The sequence below is a fragment of the Polypterus senegalus genome, chromosome 1, assembly GCF_016835505.1.
Source record: "Polypterus senegalus isolate Bchr_013 chromosome 1, ASM1683550v1, whole genome shotgun sequence".
In the NCBI taxonomy this organism is placed as follows: Eukaryota; Metazoa; Chordata; class Cladistia; order Polypteriformes; family Polypteridae; genus Polypterus; species Polypterus senegalus.
In genome coordinates, this window is record NC_053154.1 from 117,792,283 (window position 1) to 117,811,440 (window position 19,158).

A 19,158-nucleotide genomic window follows, 5' to 3' on the forward strand; every position below is an offset into this window, starting at 1 on the left:
ATCTTCAAACTGTATATTCAAAAATTCTTCCCCATAACAGGCTGACTTAGCCTGCGAATCTAACAACACTTTTGATGTTACCAGTTCCTGATTGTCTGCTAAATGGTAGTATTCACACTGCAAAATCCCCATGTCAGATGTAGTCTGGTTTAATGAGATCTTATTGCCCTTTTCTTTTTCTTTTTTCTTTCTTCATCTTGTAAAGCACTTTGAGCTACATCATTTGTATGAAAATGTGCTATAGAAACAAATGTTGCTGTTGTTGGTGTTTACCTCCCTCACTTAAGAAGTCAACTTGAAAAATTTGGGCAGGATTTTACATGCTGAAGTGCACAGTATTAAGCCTCAGATATCCAAATTGACTACAGTTTTCTTATGATATTTACCTAAATTTATAAGACAGGTTTAAGCCTTCCTCAAGCTAGGTGAGTTCTTTCAAAGATTCATACTGTAACTTCTGTCATGGAGTTGACAAAAATAATAATATTGTCATCTGGGCATGCTTCCGTTTCTTACAACCCCTCTATTTTTGCCACATTTCTTTTCATGCATTTAATGCCTCCTAACTTTTGTTTTGTGATGATTTCATATTTGAGCCTGTAATGATCAGGATAAACAAAAAAACACAGTCTTATAATATATTTTTTGTTGGGATCTGCAATGTTATTTGTCAAGTCAAATAATTGTATGCTAGCCAAAATCATAAGCAAAACCGGAAGCACGTGTCATGCAACAATACTGTTTTTGAGAGAGAAACTAGAAGTTATTGTAAAGGGAAAGAAAAGGTTAAAGTCAGGTTATTTTTTATTAAAGATCACCACCACAAATTAAACTAGATAACTACAAATACACACAACTGTCAACAAGAAGAGAAATACATACAGAACCATGGATTACAGATGTCAATATTGACGTCTGCCAGCTGTGTAGATCAACAACTGTTGGTTTGTTGTGTTCAGCAGACAAACAGAGAAGCTAAACAGAAGCCTGACCCACTTCACCAGTGAGTAACCGGACAAAAACATTAAAGCCTTTTCATATAGTTTAACAAAACTGAATAACCACCATTCAGACTTATAAGTGGCAGTGCATTTAAGAATTAGAAGCATTAGTGTTGATTCAGACTTCTAGCTTTATGTGTTATTCATTAATATTATAGTTTTTTTCTAGTGTTTATTTTTATTATTTAGTTGTTTATATTATTATTATTATTAACCTTGGGAATTTACTCCCAGTAGGTACTCCAAGCAAGTACTTTAGGGTTTTTATTTTCATTATCGATCCTGTTAAATTAGCTTACTCACAATCTTAGTAAAAGCTATTCTATTACCGAAGCAGGTCATCTTATGTTAAGTGATGGCTGTCATATTTCTGCATTAAAGAATCTTTGACTATAATTTTGCCATTCCTGATCCAAATTCTAGAATTTATATTTTTAATGTTATTTTGGTAATTGCTGGTCACAGCTCTGTCCTATTTTTTTAAAGCAATTGAAAACCAAAAGTAAACAAGAGGAGATTCAGTTTATTACTTAGTTTTGGTTAAGTAATAACAAACCTGGCCCAATATCTATTCCAGGTATTTCGTAAAACTCTAGGATTCTGCTTCAATTACTGTAATCTTTGATTCTCAGGACTGTTTCTATACAGAACTGTTTCCTACCTTCTGTCTTAAATGCACTTCTCCTTTCATAATATAACTGAGGGAACCCTGCTTGATCAGCTTTATTGATGTCTTAAAGAATTTCGAAGATCCAGATAAGCTCTCTCTCTCAGATTAAACAGGTATTATTCCTTTATCCTGTCAAAAATTACATTCTCCATAATCTAGGGACTTACTTACTCCTTCTTCTTTTGCTTGTGCATCTGCTATGGTGTCTCTTTTTAGGTGCATTCACATATAATGCATGAATCTCCTATTGTGATAGCCCTGTCTGCCTGGCTGTCTGTCTGTCCACCTGTAACAACTCATCCCCCGTGGTCAAATTTTATTAAAATGTGATACACTTATTCATCAAGGGAATTTGGGGGCAAATTTCGATTTTCGTTACCTTGAATTTTTCAGATACCTTGAATAGTTAATGCTGCACATGCTTTTTAAAATTTCAAAATCTCCCATTAAAAACATTGGTGAAATTGCAAACTTGTCTATCTTAAAATGATGATTTCAATTTTCACTTTACAGCGGTAACACCAGCTTGTATATTTTGTATATTTTCATCTTATCCACCTACAATAGCTGCCTGCTGACAGCAAACAAATCCTCAATAGATGTTAATGAAGCAACAGGAAAACTGCATTCACGGGTCACCCTCACTGGCTGCTTGGGCATGTGCAGGTCTGGAAACCTCTACATCAGCAAAAGCAAAAGAGAACAAGTGCATCATCACCTCAGTCCTCCAGAGGCTTTAATAGGTAAGTTGAGTGATCTTTCTAACCATAAAAGTATATAATGCAAGAAAGGAAAACAAATGGTTATTTAGATATGAATGATTTATCCTGTGACATTATGCACAAGAGTAAATAAACATTTACTCAGTATTAAATTTACCCTAAATCAGCCACATTGTTAGAAGAACCTGTATGCTAGGCCTTTAGCCCCTTATCTCAAACATCAAGCTCCTGGTCTTTGTGAGCATCCCCATCCTGTCCAATAGACAGGCTCCTAGCCCCTGATCTTCGAGAGAACAGTCCTTCTTCATCTGTGTCCTGACATGCATGGATGGCTGTGCTAAAACTCACCTGAGGACAAACCCCCAGCACCCCCCAACACACCACCACCCACTAAGCTGTGCAAATCTCCTCAGGTGGGCCACCCCCCACTATTCTGATCTAACACATACACATGTAGTAACTGCATTATCAGAGGAAGAAAGCTGAGCCCCTAATAAGTGTGGAAGTTAGCAATGTCTCAGCACTAAACCAACCTCACAGCACCATTATCTGCAGATTACAATGATTCACTGTTTTACCATCAGTATAATTTAGTATGGTGACCAGTTTGCAGTAACAGGGACAGTCCCAATTTCAAGCCATGCGTCCCAATAAATTACTGAAGAATCTCAAAATGTTCCAGTGTTAAGAGTTTGCCCATATCATAAAACATTTCTATGCCAAAACAAATATCCTCACAATATATTCAGCAAAGTTCCAAGGGTTAGGCCCATACCTCAACACTCGCTTCAAAGTCATATACGTATAATAGTGTAGTAAAAACTCCCAAGGGGGAAAGGTTGATAAAGAACTTGTGTTAACTTTGAAAATCATTGCAGCGAAAATCACGAAGATGACAAAAACATAGTACAGTGAACCCTCGTTTATCACGGTTAATCCGTTCCAGACTCTACCGTGATAAATGAATTTTCGCGAAGTAGGATTCTTTATTTATAAATCAAATATTTTCACAGTTAGAGTATAGAAAACCTGTTTACAACCTTCTAAATACGTTTTTATAACATTATTAGAGCCCTCTAGACATGAAATAACACCCTTTAGTCACCATTACACTCGTATTACCCAATATATTAGACAAAATAAGAGAAAATAAAACATATTAGACGTTACAAATATCATATTACTAGGCGCACTCGCCTTTTAAGGCGATCGACTTTTATCCTCAATTTTTGTGCGCTCCATGTGTACATCAGGCATGTAAGTGTAGGGAATGAGAACATCAAAGTGCCCATTCATAACATCTCCCGAAAACCTAAGTTTTTTTTTATCCCCCTCAAGTGCCTGTCCAAAGTCGTACAATGTCAGCCGAATCTGTACCGCTAAAGACGGAGTTTCATGCACTAAATAAGCTATAGATGAGAATAAGCAAGCACCATCTCCCCTGATATTTACTACGCGGTGAGGCATTTGTACTCCATCAACATTAATTATTTCCAGAGACATAATTTTGTCTATTTTTCCAGTGCATCGTGCACAAAAGCAAGGGAACGGTGACAGCACCAGAACTCTGTTCACATTGCGTCGCTTCGCACCTCAAGCCGCAATTAGTAAGTCTGTAATAAGCGGAATACCGCTACGCTTTGCACTCATGGGACAGAAGGACAATCCCGAACGCTTTTATCTAGTAGATTATTGTACTGTACATTTAATTGCACACAACCACTAACCTATGAAGGCACGACCTCAGTAGGAGAGTCTTCAGAGGTGGTGCAGTATCTTCAGCAGGTGCGTTGTTGTCTTCAGTGAAGAAGTACTAGGAGTAGGCAGTGGGTGCCTGGGTGCGGCTGAAGAACATCTTGATAGGCAGTTGCTGGCGCTGTCTTTTCATATGCGTGAGGAGGCTTTTGTAGGGTATTGCCATCTTTTCGCTTTTTTTTTTTTTTTTTTTTTTTTTATTTATTAATTTTATTACAATCAATACATAGCAATCAAGTTTTTACAAAAAAAAAGAATTATGCTAAGAACAGATCGATCCCCACCCTTGAGAGAGAGAGCAAGCCAAACGGTGTAAAATTTAAGGCTTTTAAAAATACCTAAATCAACAAATTCTCTGTGCTTTATAAAATCATTTCAAAATATTACTGATTAGATCCTGCCATTTTTGAAAAAAGTCTGCACAGATCCTCTAACTGAGTATTTGATTTTTCCAATTTTAAATAATATAACACATCAGTTTCCCACTGACTTAAAAGAGGAGAGTTTGGGTTCTTCCAGTTTATCAGAATAAGTCTGCGTGCCAACAGTGTAGTGAATGCAATCACAGTTTGTTTGTCTTTCTCCACTTTAAGACCCATCATGGGTATTGCCATCTTTAATCATATCCAAGAGTTTCACCTTCTCCTGGATAGTAAGCATCTTCCTCCGGCGCTTAGTTTTATTGTCAGAAGGCTTAGAAAAAGCAGCACGTTTAGGTGCCATCGTAGGGCTTAGATAAAAGTTCTCAGAAAGCGCATGCGTAGTGACGTAAGCGTGTATGAGAAAAAAATTGCAATAGAGTGAAGCCGCGAAAGTCGAAGCGTGATATAGCTAGGGATCACTGTACTTCCATTCTTTCATTTACACATCAACCACTGTGGGGAATCCTATGTATTCATTTGTAAGTGTGTTTTTTCCCCAGTGCCTTGATCTTTCTTTGATGATGATGAGATAAAGCAGGTATTAATAATACTACTAATAATAAGACATGTGCAAAGAGCATTAAACAAATGAAGATGGACTTTCTAAGCTTGGGCATACTTGCTACACAAGTGCCAGGTTTGCGACTTCATAAATCTGGTCACCCTATAATTTACCAACAGTGGTCAGTGGCTGTAATAAAGCTGGGATTCTACTTCTGTTATTCCCAAACATTTGTCATAACTAAATAGCTTTGCAAGTGCCATTTCATACACATTTTAACAGCTAAACATGCTCAGGCAAAGAAGGAATTAATTACAAAAGTTTTTAGGGTATGTTAATGGGCAGTTGCATCTTGTGGCACATGTGTGTGTGTTTATGTGTGTGTGAGTAAAAGTGGTCTCTGTGATGGACTACAGTCCTGTCCAGCCCTGTTTTAAACCAATTTGTCCTATCCTGGTGAGACAGTCTTTGGTCCCTGCAGCCCTGAAATGGTTTGAGATGTTTCTAGAACCTACCTATTGAACTCAATCGAGTGCCTGCACAGTCCTCAATGTTATATAATGCTTACAATTTCTAACTTGTTTGTATCGGAGTGACCAGAACTGCACACAATGCTTCAGATGCAGTCTCAGTAGCATATTACAGAGTTTCAACATAACGTCTCCTTATTTATGTAAAAAAATCTTTTACAGAATAATGTAACATTTTCATTGGGTTTTTAATTGCATCTGCACATTGCTTACGTGATGAGGATGTTGTGTCAAATTGTAAGACTATGTTGCCCATCTTGTATTTATAATGAATGTTTCATTTGCCTTTGTGATGCACTCCTCAATATCAAATTGCATTCAGCTGCTGCTCAGTTTCCAAGATTGTCCAGGTCATTTTGAATAGGTTTTGCTGCCTCCTTAGTATCTGCTCTCTCTTCAGTTTTAATTTCTGTTTACTAACTTTAATACAATCTGTCTTTAATATAAATAAGAAAAAGTAACATTGCAACGAAGGACTCTACTTGTGACTAAAATAACACACAGCATTCTCCTCGTATTTGTACTCTATCTCTTTGGCCACTTTCCATTTGAAATCCAGCTTTTAAAGGCCAATGGCTTCTAGTTTCAGAACAAATCGTTGAGTCATAGCAAAATTTCTTGAAATCTCGGTAAATTATGTTTTTCTCTCCTCAATTTTGTTTCCTGTTCATAAATGTTTAACAGATTGATTTAAAATAGTCTTCTTCTGTTGGTTAGTATATTGTTTTCATTGTTTTCTAACTTATTTCTGAGTATGGTTTCCAAACTATAGAATGAAGGCCGATTATCCAGTAATTATTGGAATCAATTTCCAGTCACCAGGAGCTTCTCCTATCTGCAGCAATTGTTAGAATGTGCTTAGTAAAGATTTACAGTATGAATAAAAATTTTTGTGTCTTTCAACATTACTGGTCAATTTCCAACAGGCCTGGGAAATGTATTCATCTTCAGTGCATCAAGGGCCTGAAGGACACCTGACTGTTTAATTTTAAAATGCATAAAATCAGAGCTTGTTTTTACTTCTGCCTAAGGCATTCCTTTTTAATCTTTTATAATACTTGGGAGAAATATTTATTTAGTTTATTCACTATTTGTAGCTCTTTTCTAATTCTTTTTTTCCTTCTACATCTTTGAGGCACCTTAAATTCAATTTTTACTGCCTTTTTACTTTTATTTTTTCTTGAACATCACTGAGTATCAAACCTCTGCCACTCAAAAAGTAACATTTGTAGCTCAGGAGGCAAGAAAGGAAAGCAATATTTTCATTACTTTTTTTTTTATTTATTTACCTCCAAGGTTTTGTGTTCAGCTCTTCAGTTAAGCGTAACTGAGTTCAAATGGGCCAGGTATTTAAGTATATAATGCGTGATGTTTCTCTCTTTATGTTCCAATATTTTGTTTTTGTGCTTATTTTACTCTTCTTTATATTTGAATTTACTCTATGGCATACTGGAATCCTAATTGTAAGTGTACTTTTTTGTAAAAAAATAAAAAAGCTCTTTTTTATGAACAAACATGATGTCACACCCAGCAGTATCAAATGTGTCAGTAAGTTGCTTCAGCGGGCAAAATGCAACAAATGACACATAGGCCTATTCATAAATTTCTGAAAACCCTGAACAGTATACAGGCCTGGATAGATTTGTGGCAGATGGAATTTAATGTACATAAATGTAAGTACCACAAATACAAAATAGAAATGTTTGATATAAACAGATAGTAGGATGCTTGAATCTTGAATGTACACCTAATGAGATGACCTAAAGGCTGTAGATGTCTCATCACTGTCTATACCCATGCAGTCTACAGAAGCCATTAAGAAAACTAATAGGAGGTTACAATATGCTCAAATATGCATAGAGTACAAGTCAAAGCAGATCATATTTGAACCATATAATGTACTGGTGAGGCCTCAACTAAAGTGTTGTGTATAGTTTTGACTTCCATATTATAGAAAAGAAACCGCAACATTAGAGAATGCGAGGAGAGCATTTAGGCTGATTCCAGGACTGAGAGATGAGAGCAATGAGGAGAAATTAAAGGAGCTAACCCATTTCAGTTTAAACAAACAGAAATTAAGAGATGACATGACTGAAGTGTTTAAAATCATGAATGGAATTAGTATATTGGATCCCACCCCTTACTATAAAATGAATTCTTCAGCAACACAGGGACACGGAAAGAAGCTTGTTATGTTTGAAAGGTTCACCACACAGAGAACCACCGACCTAAGGAATAAGTTACCAACAAGTGTAGCAGAGAGTAGTACTTTAGAGACCCTTAAAACTTGACTCAATATTTCTTTTAGAAATATGGTGAATAGGATTGGTGAGCTTTTCTGTGTTGAATGGCTTGTTCTCATCGAAACTGTTCTAAAAACTGGCACGGCTTGCTTCACCCCCTAACTCTGCACAGTCACCATGGTCATCTGCATCCATTAACTACCTCTTTAATGTACACAAAAAGACTAAAGTGCTGACTTTTTTGTAAAAATAATATGCAAAATTATAGGTGTAGATAAAAGTGTCTGATATCTTAAAAAAAAACTTAAAAGAGCTCACAATCTGATCATGCCTGAGGGTTTGGTTTTACAGACTGAGTCTAGCCTCCAAGACCCAGTGATCACATGATGTCACATACATACCACTTCACTACACTCACATGATGTCTTGACATGATGATGTTATATGACATTAAAATACTCTCCAAAGTTCTAGCTAGAAGGATTGAGAAAGTGCTTCCTTCTGCAATATCATAACACCAAACCAAATTTAAGGCAGACACTTAGCTTCTAACCTTCAAAGTCTGTTTAATATAACACCCCAGAGATCTTACAATCTTTGGATGCAGAAAAAGCATTTGACATGGTTGAATGGGACTACGGAAATGCCACATTGCACAAATCTGGGTTTGGCCGAAACATATGTGCATGGTTCAAACTACTCTATACTAGTCCAGAAGCCTCAGTTTGTATTAAAACATTACTTCGGACTACTTGAAACTACTAGTATTTGCAATAACCATTGAGCCATTACCTGTTTACTTTCAAAATGTATCAGAGATAAAGGGGATTTTCAGAGAAGGACCTGAACAGAAAATATCTCTATATGCATATGATATAGTACTGTATATCTGACTCACAAAATTCCGTGCCAGCAGTCCTAAAAGCACTAGCAGATTTTCAAAAGATATCTGACTCAAAATTAATTTGAATAAAAGTGTGAACTCTCTAACACACAATTCTAGATTGGACACCTTCCCATTTATCTTAGCAGATCAGTTTAAATATATAGGGGTAAATATCAAGATTCAAATTGAACTTCTCCTCACAATTTATCCACTACTTTCAAGCTGGAAACTTTGCTAAACAGAACCTGCCCAATTTTCCTCACCTTCCGCCTATTTCTATTCCCAAAGAAATATTGATCAGTCTTGAAGACTCAGATAGCAACTCAACAATTTATAAAAACATTTTGAAGTCTCTTCATTTCAAAGATCCCAGGGCACAATGGGGAAAGGACCTTTCACTCAACATTTCAGAAAAGGAGTGTAAGGCAGCCATGCACAGAATTTACTCTAACTCCTGTGACAGATAGGGGGCGCCGTCATCCCCTTGAACCCTAAGACCAGACGCCAGACACCAGATAAAAGTCCAAATAATTAATTTATTTGTACTATAAAGTGCACAAAGCACCTCCACCTTCACTATACTTCCAAATATACACAATAATCACAATAATCCAATCTACTGTATAATAATAAAAGGCAAAGCCCTCACTGACTGACTGACTCACTCATTGACTCATCACTAATTCTCCAACTTCCCGTGTAGGTAGAAGGCTGAAATTTGGCAGGCCCATTCCTTACAGCTTACTTACAAAAGTTAAGCAGGGTTCATTTCGAAATTCTACACATAACGGTCATAACGGTCATAACGGTCGACAACGTCCACCATGTTGAACTTTCTTATTTATGGCCCCATCTTCACGAAATTTGGTAGGCGGCTTCCCTGCGCTAACCGAAACCGCTGTACTTACTTATTTCGATGGTATGACGCCACTGTCGGCCGCCATATTGAACTTTCCAACGTCACCAATTTTCAAACTTCCCGTGTAGGTAGAAGGCTGATCCCATCTTCACGAAATTTGGTAGGTGGCTTCCCTGCGCTAACCAAAACCGATGTACGTACTTATTTCGGTGGTATGATGCCACTGTCGGCCGCCATATTGAATTTTCCAAACGTCACTAATTCTCCAACTTCCCGTGTAGGTAGAAGGCTGCAATTTGGCAGGCCCATTCCTTACAGCTTACTTACAAAAGTTAAGCAGGTTTCATTTTGAAATTCTACGCGTAACGGTCATAACGGTCAACAACGTCCGCCATATTGAGCTTTCTTATTCATGGCCCCATCTTCACGAAATTTGGTAGGCGGCTTCCCTGCGCTAACCGAAACCAATGTACATACTTATTTCGGTGGTATGACGCCACTGTCAGCCGCCATATTGAACTTTTCAATGTCACTAATTTTCAAACTTCCCGTGTAGGTAGAAGGCTGAAATTTGGTACTTATTTCGGTGGTATGATGCCACTGTCGGCCGCCATATTGAACTTTTAACGGAAACCTATGTCCGCACTAATTTCGTTGGTATGACACCACTGTCAGCCGCCATATTGAACTTTCCAACATCACTAATTCTCCAACTTCCCGTGTAGGTAGAAGGCTGAAATTTGGCAGGCTCATTTCTTACAGCGTACTTACAAAAGTTTAGCAGGTTTCATTTTGAAATTCTACGCGTAATGGTCATAACGGTCAACAACGTATGCCATGTTGAACTTTCTTATTTATGGCCCCATCTTCTCGAAATTTGGTAGGTGGCTTCCCTGAGCTAACCGAAACCAATGTACGTACTTATTTCAGTGGTATGATGCCACTGTCGGCCGCCATATTGAACTTTTCAACAGTCTTTGTTACTTATGGGCCCATCTTCAAGAAATTTGGTACACGGGTTCCCAACGCTAACTGAATCCTACTTACGTACATATATACGTCCATAGCCTGCAGCTCGGTCACCGTGTGAGGCGGCGTTGGGTCCCCCATCCCAACGCCTCCCACGTTGTTGGCTGCCTGCCTATATAACACCGTCCATCGCTCCGGTCTCTACATTCCCTTCCTTGCTTTGCCACGGGATTCACGTCTCACTACTGATAACTACAGCCTTTTTGTTTAATCCACGGCTTCTCTGCTGTTTTATTGTTTGTTTATTACAATTATAGTTATTGTGTGGGTATTTTACACTTACTTTACATTGCTCAGGTACCCATTTCCTTTATCATTCCAACCCCCATTACCATGTCTATTGAGATGATCATATTGCACGGCCATATCAGGCTCACTCTTGATATCCGGAGGAACATTGTGTCTTATGTATTGAATGACTGGGACAGGTTCAAGGTGTGGACTGATGACGGTACAGGAGATAATTATACTACACAGGAGCACTATAAGAGTGAAATGCTTAAGCCCTTCACCTATGGTTCTGCATGTGAGTTGATGGCTGCCACTGAATTGTTCGGTTGTTGCTTTCAAGTGTACCAAAATGGCCAAATATTTTACACCTTTCAACAACCTCCAATGCCTCTTAAACATCTTTGATTCACAGGTGACGATTTCAGTAGTGGACACTTTGATGTTTATGAATGTTTAAACTCTCAAAAGCTGGATGTGATTTTATCGATGAAACCGGTTTTATGCTTACAACGCTTGACAGATGTCAAATGTCACTTCAACACAACAAATCCTGCAAATACAGTCGTAATTGAAACAAACCATGAAACTCAAACCGATTTTGACAGCAGCAATCCAAGCTGTGAGATCTGAGACAAGATTACTGTTCACATGGCCAACTGTACGTTGCATCCTTAAGAGTAAGCTCAGCGCACAGCTTGGTCATGTTACAACCGGAGAGCCGAACTGACAACACGGTATACAAAAAGATCCTTAACAAATAATTAGTGGCATATTTTCCCTCAGTTTAAAAAGGTTCACTTTTCTTCTTAATAAAAATTTTAATGCAGTACTTCGCCACTGCGAAGCGCGGGTATTTTGCTAGTGTCTTATAAATGTAAAAATCATGCTGCTATGCTTTTCTGAATGTTGAATAAAAGAAAAAAAAATACCAGCTAATTAAATGCGATCAGTGCTATAAGGTGTTGTCACTGATTATTAATCTGGTTGGAACAAAAACCTGCAGCCACAGGGGGTCCCCAGGACCGACTTTGAGAACCCCTGTTCTAGACTATTTGAAATCGGAAAAAATATAATTCTCACTCAGGGGATCTGTTCAGACGATCTAATCAGTAACATTTTAGAATAAGCTTCTCTATCAGGGAAAATTTGCTCTTCCTTCCTTGCTGCTTCAAAGATTTACTTTGTTGGCAGGCTCTCCTGTCTTTCTTTTGGATGGGGTTGAATTTTGGTTTTGTTATGTTAGATTTGATTGTATAGATTTTTATTTGCTTTAAATTAAAATTAATACAATAAAAAAGACCATAGCCATAAACAAAAAATTAAAAGAGACACTACAGACAAAAATATTAAAAAATACAAAGAACATAGTGTGCAAAGGCCAGGCAAATTTACCACAACAATCCCATAGGACACCGTCAGGTCCTGCAGGAAACCAACAGAGGGAGAGTGTGTGAGAGAGTGAGGGAAAGAGAAACCACTACAGGCTTGTATACGGTGTTTTACATGTGCTAGATACTCAGACAGACACTACAGACAAAAATATTAAAAAATACAAAGAACATAGTGTGCAAAGGCCAGGCACATTTACCACAACAATCCCATAGGACACCGTCAGGTTCTGCAGGAAACCAACAGAGGGAGAGTGTGTGAGAGAATGAGGGAGAGAGAAACCACTACAGGCTTGTATAAGGTGTTTTACATGTGCTGGATACTCAGAAGAGTACCCAAGAGATAACAAAGGACAGAAGAATGCAATTTCCCAAAGGACAACATAATGTAGATTATTGTGCATCCTCCCTGACCCACGGTCTATAGAAAGAATAAACCTAGTGAGGCTAGAAAGAAGTTAAAGAATCTCCTAGTTCACAGACGGGAACATGCAATCACTAGCCCAGGAAGTTGGTCCTGGTTTGCCCATTCAAAAACAAGGCTAATTAAGACTGACAGACTGAACAGAAGCAGAGGAATCATGTTGTTTCTAACTGGGAACCATCACCAGACAGCCTACCATGAAGACAAGGGCAACTGAAAGTTCACATGTGCATCTGCAGCACAAGTAGCGCAAGTCCTGACCCTCCCAGTTGTGTAGAAAAGTGATTAGAGCTTCCAGTTTGTAATGCTTTTGTGAGTCCTGCCCTGTTTTTTCGATATTTTGTTTTCTCTGATTTTTCCAAGTTGCTATGTTTTATTTTTATTTATTTTAAACTTTATATTAGTCTAACAAATAATATCTATCTTTTAGTTTTCTGTGTGACTTTATTTTCCTCTTTCTCTCTCTGTGTCTTTTATTGAGTATTTTGTTAAAAGTGTCTTTATTGCATTTAAATAAGGAGAGCTGAGACCGTTAATTAAATTATTACAACCCTAGGTGCCTTAACTAGTTTCTGTGTAGCACCTGGATTATATAATGCTCCTCCGGCCACTGCAATTTTGCTGTGCCATTGGTTGTTATTTTCCTAACTGTGGTATTCTGCTCCCTTGTACTTATCTTTCTGCATCAGTCTTGTGGTCTTTTAAACATTTAGTTTTTGGTTCTTTGTTAAGATTTTGTAATTGCATTTTTTCCATTGAATTTTCTGAATTCATCCTTTTGTTTTCCTTTGGGATGTAGATCTTTGAATGTTTAACTTAGCATTTTGTATTTGTGTATTTTGAAATTCCTCTTGTTTTCATTTTTATAACAAATGAATACATTTAACTTTAATTATTAAAACTTTTGTGATCAAGTGTTTTGACATTAAATGCTCAACAATATTAGCTAGAGGTGCTTTTGATTTCAGATTCCCATTTGGGGCAACTTGTTTTTTGATGTTAGGAACAGGCTTGTGTGTGAGACATACACGATCTGAGAAAAGGGAGTGTTTTGCAGTACACTTTTCAATTTATTTATTAGTATTATTATATTCCCCATGTTCATTCCTGTCATGTAATTTATCTGCATACTTTGGCTTCCTAGTCCTATTATGAAGTTACAGTGAATTAGGATACATTTTCTACTTTGTATGTTTACAATTTATAATTCTCAATATCCCACTTCACAATATAAATATTCTAGAAGACACAAACAGAACAATTGCCTCAAAGCCACTCAGTTCAATCCAGGGTTGCAGGAGATATGAGTATATTATGGCTGCACTGGTCAAAACCAGTAAATGGTCCGAAACAAGATATCAGTCCATCACAGCCCCCACTCACACATGAAGCTAAACTCTCACATTGGCCATTTAGGAACTGGAACTTAGCTTATCCTGCACACTTTGAAGGACAGGGGAAAAAAACCCAAGCAGAGATGCGAAGAACATGAAGGATCTTCACAGATAATCCAAGCATTTAATTCAAATCCAGGGTACTGGACCCATAAGGTAGCTTTGGTGTTTACTGCACAACCATGTCATTCTATCGTCAAACTCATTTAGTTCAATTAAGAATTACAACATTTGGCACAAGGCACAAACCAGCACTGGACAAAGCACCAGTTCAATGTCAGGCCTACTCACCTGTACGCAGAGTCAATTTGGAATCACCAGTAAACATGACATTCATGTCTTTGGGGATGTGGAAGGAAAACCAAAGAAGCCAGAGAGATCCAACACATGCAAGGAGAGAACATGCAAACTCCACATGGACAATGCCCATGACCAGCTGTGGGATTCGAACCCAGGATGCTAGATCCATAAGGCAACAGAACCTAGCAACACACCATTGTACAACCCTGTAAGATGAGAATTTCTGGAAAGATATTATACAGGATCCTTGTTATTATTATTAATTGATTAACTCATCTTTTTGCAAAAGAAATCATAACTTGGAAGGTTCTATTCACGTGTACCATAAATAAAAATAAATGCAATCTGAACATGGTTTCCCATCCCTTCACCTCCTATTAAAATGGATTTCATCCAAACATAAAATGTGTTTTTTTAATGTATTTACTATCAAACAAACTTTCAGCATTGTTAATTCACATTGTCATATTAAATATAGGGTATGTCTTAAAAGGGTTCATATTGCACATTGTAACACTTTAGTTTTTTCTAATTTTTTTCATAAAACAGTAAGGCTATAAGCATTTGAACTTGTTTCTTTTTCCCCTGATGAAGTATCTGGGCTTAGAGCCATCCAGAGTCTCTCCTTTTTTAATTTACAGCCACAGAAAAACAAATTAGCAGCATTTTATAAAACACAAGAGCTGTCATCTTAGGATTCTAAATGAAAGTCAAATTAGTTCTTGTTTATTAATCCTTTTAAAATTTATTTTGTCACGTTGCAAAGAACCTTTACACTCTTGGACTTAATTGACTAAAACAAACTGGATCTAAGACACAAAAATATATAAAGTAATCCTTTAAACTGAAAAACAATGAAACAATTATAATACACTAAAACATTCTTATAAAAAAGCAGAAACCCACACAAGTATTTTGAAAATATTAAGAAATTTACTTTCTTCAGCATCCCTAAAGCCAAGTCCTCACTTAATTCTGCAGTATTAATAAAAGTGACCCTGTAGTTAGGATGTGGCAGGTTGGATAATGGATGGATGGATGGAAGTTCATGATTTAACAATTACAAACCACAACAAGAATTATGTACTGTCAGTTGGCCTGCCTCCTACACGCATATGCGGAAAATGAATCAGAGAGACAGATATGTATGTGTTTTGGAGAATGGTCATTATATTGCAACAGTTAATTACATTCAGAATTAGTAGTGTTAACCAAAAGGTGTTAATCACATATCATCAATAATTATTAACAATCCTATGATGATGCACCACAATAGCTTAATAGCCAGGAGGAATCCAGGATTCAAAACAAGAACAAAGATGCATTGTTGTGGCACAGTCTACCACTGTAAGAACCGCTAATGAGCCAGTTCATGGAATATTAACACACAAAAGGATATGTTTTGTGAGTCATCTCTTCTTAGCACAACTTCAGTTTTTGGGCAAGTGATTTCTCCTCACAATCCTATATTAGATGAACAAACTTTTGTCAAAACACTGTTATCCTAGATTGGGTTCCAGAAGTTCATATAACACAATGTCCCGTACCACAATTTTAGTCACCCACACAAACAGTTTAGTGTAACACTGCATATGGTTAGAATGTCCTGGGTGGGGTGAGTTGGCTAGGTGGCTTTAAACATTTGGGAGCAAAACAGTTTGTTTATCTTGGCAAACAAATTAAGATGAATTGTGTTTTCCTTCTTCCACTTCTTTTGTTGCCTGAAGTAATGTTACTTTTTTGCTTCCTTTGCTTATTTTTTTCAGCTCACTAATAATAAATGTGTTTTTTTTTTTTTGCATTTGGTGGTCTTTTCACAGCTCTAAAATGTACAATATAATAAAAGGCACTGGAAAAAAAGTCTGCAGACTAAAACAGCAATAACAGTTTATGGATGATACCTAAGTATCAATTTAAAGCTCATTAAGCGTTAACATACTGTACATGAAAACAATAATCTCAATCCAATTTAGTTCAATTTAGGGTCAGCTGGTCATGGCTCCTAACCTGCCAGCACTTGGTGCCAGACAGGAAACAATTCTGTACCTTCCATGGCAGGCCGTGACATGGGCTCACACAGTCACAGTAAGACATTGATAATGAATAGTAAGCCATTTAATCCACAGATATACACAGAATAGCCAACTCTGTAACCATGAGGGTAGACTTTCCTTGCCAGATCCTGAGCTATGCCATATACCATACCATACCATACCATATTTATTTGTTGAGCGCTTAAAAACACAGCATTACAACTGACCAAAGCGCTGTACAGTTACAACAAGCAGGACTAAAAGCAAAATATTAAAAATAAACATTAAGAGAGAATTAAAACAGAGATACTAAAAACAGGTCAAGGGACCAAATAAAATAGAGAAAATAGCAAAAGGCAAGTGGAAAATGAAACAGGTTAAGAATTAAAAGCCAATGTGAAGAAGTGCGTTTTTAGGTGAGATTTGAATGTGGCGACTGAAGCGGCTTGACTAACCACTAAGGGCAGGGAGTTCCAGAGCCTGGGTGCACAGACAGAGAAAGCCCTTTCACCACGAGCTTTAAAACGTGCCTTGGGAACGGTTAGGAGCAGCTGATCTGCACATCTAAGAACACGAGGGGGATTGTGACAATGGAGCAAGACACTCAAATAGGCAGGGGCTAGACCGTTTAGTGCCTTATAGGTTAGGAGGAGAATCTTAAAATCGATTCTGAATCTAACCGGCAGCCAGTGTAGGGTTTTCAAAATCGGTGAAATGTGTTGGATTCTGCTACTTCCAGTTAGAAGCCTTGCAGCCGCATTTTGAGCCAGTTGGAGTCTAGAAAGCGTGGCTTTACTGATACCAAAAAAGCAGGAATTATATACATTGGTAACTCTGCCATTGGATTTTCCCCTCTGCTGATCCTCCCCCATGGCTGCTTCAGGTGTCAAATAGGAGTGCCCTCCCCACCTTCTCCTTTACTAGTGTTTACATTGGGTCACAGTTTTCAAAGAGAGGTCCATTACTCCCCTATTTACAAGAAATATGTTGTACAGGGGAGTGGTGTCTAGGCCATGGTCCAGGCTGGCACACATTCTCTCCTATTTTTCACAACCTGTACCTCTGGATTGGAGGGGGTTTCATTACTTTCCAGACCTCAGCTTGAATTCCCTTCTCTTTATTTCCTTTTATCTACCACTTAGATCTGTTGTTAAAGTTTGTGGAGCTCCAATCGGCTCTTGTTTACCATCCTCTATATAAATTCTTGCTTATGCTGCTCCTGATATTCTTACATCTATTCTCTCTATGGAAATTTCATTGCCTCTCCACATTTTTGTACTTCTAGACCTTTCTTTGCTTCACTTATCTGTTATCCAGCAGAAGTTATTTGCTTTAGGGACAGTTACATCAAACGTTGTCCTTGCTTCTTTCTGGAAATCCCCTGCTTCTCTTTCTCTTTTTGGAAATCTGTTTTTCAATTTGCCCCTTTAGGAACTCTTGGTATCTGGTTCTTACACTGATAAACTAAACTAAACTAGATATGGGTGTCTCTTGATCTGAGCCACAGCCCAGATCCTTAAGTTTTCATGTTATTAATGTGGTTGGTAGACCAGCTCTGTTATAAGGGTTGGAGTCGGTGGCACTGACCAGAAAGCAGGAGACAGAGCTGGAGGTAGCAGAGTTAAAGATGCTAAGATTTCCATTGGGTGGAATGGATAGGATTAGAAATGAGTACGTTAGAGGGTCAGTTCAAGTTGGATGGTTGGGAGACAAAGTCAGAGAGGCGAGATTGCGTTGGTTTGAACATGTGCAGAGGAGAGATGCTGAGTATATTGGGAGAAGGATGCTAAGGACAGAGCTGCCAGGCAAGAGAAAAAGAGGAAGGTCTATTAGATGGTTTATGGATGTGGTGAGAGAGGACATGCAGGTGATGGGTGTAATAGAGTAAGATTCAGAGGACAGAAAGATATGGACGAAGATGATCTGCTGTGGCGACCCCTAACGGGAGCAGCTGAAAGAAGAAGAAGAATGTGGTTAGTGCTCTACTGTTCCCACACTTGTCAGCTCACACCGGTATAGTTGTTTTCTTTGTTACTCTTTTCAATAAATATGGCAGAGTTGGGTTGTGTGGATGGGTGCTTGTCATAGGTGTATTATTTTAATACTTGTTAAAATGGCTTATATTTCTATTTAAAAATGTTGACTCTTGTATTTCAATAAAGATTTCATCAAAAAAATTTGAAATTCTATTTTCTAAATCTTTTGAGAGGGTACTTTGGTGAATACCCATCCATTTTCTAACCCGCTGAATCCGAATACAGGGTCACGGGGGTCTGCTGGAGCCAATCCCAGCCAACAAAGGGCACAAGGCAGGAACCAATCCAGGGCAGGGTGCCAACTCACAGCAGGACACACACAAACACACACCAGGGCCAATTTAGAATCACCAATCCACCTAACCTACATGTCTTTGGATTGTGGGAGGAAACCGGAGCGCCCGGAGGAAACCCACGCAGACACGGGGAGAACATGCAAACTCCACGCAGGGAGGACCCGGGAAGTGAACCCGGGTCTCCTAACTGCGAGGCAGCAGCACTACCTCTGCGCCACCGTACCGCCCTTGGTGAATACCATCACTCACAATTTAATCTGACATCTTATTTGTTGTTGAAAAACAGCTTACATGAGTGCCTTGCTGTCAGTAAGTGAAATGTAAGATGAATGGTAAGAAAATGATGGAAGGTAACCTTGTGACCACCATATATTACAATGGAGGCAATGTAGTGTGACCTTAAGTGCAAATGTTATTTATATATTGGGTTATTTATT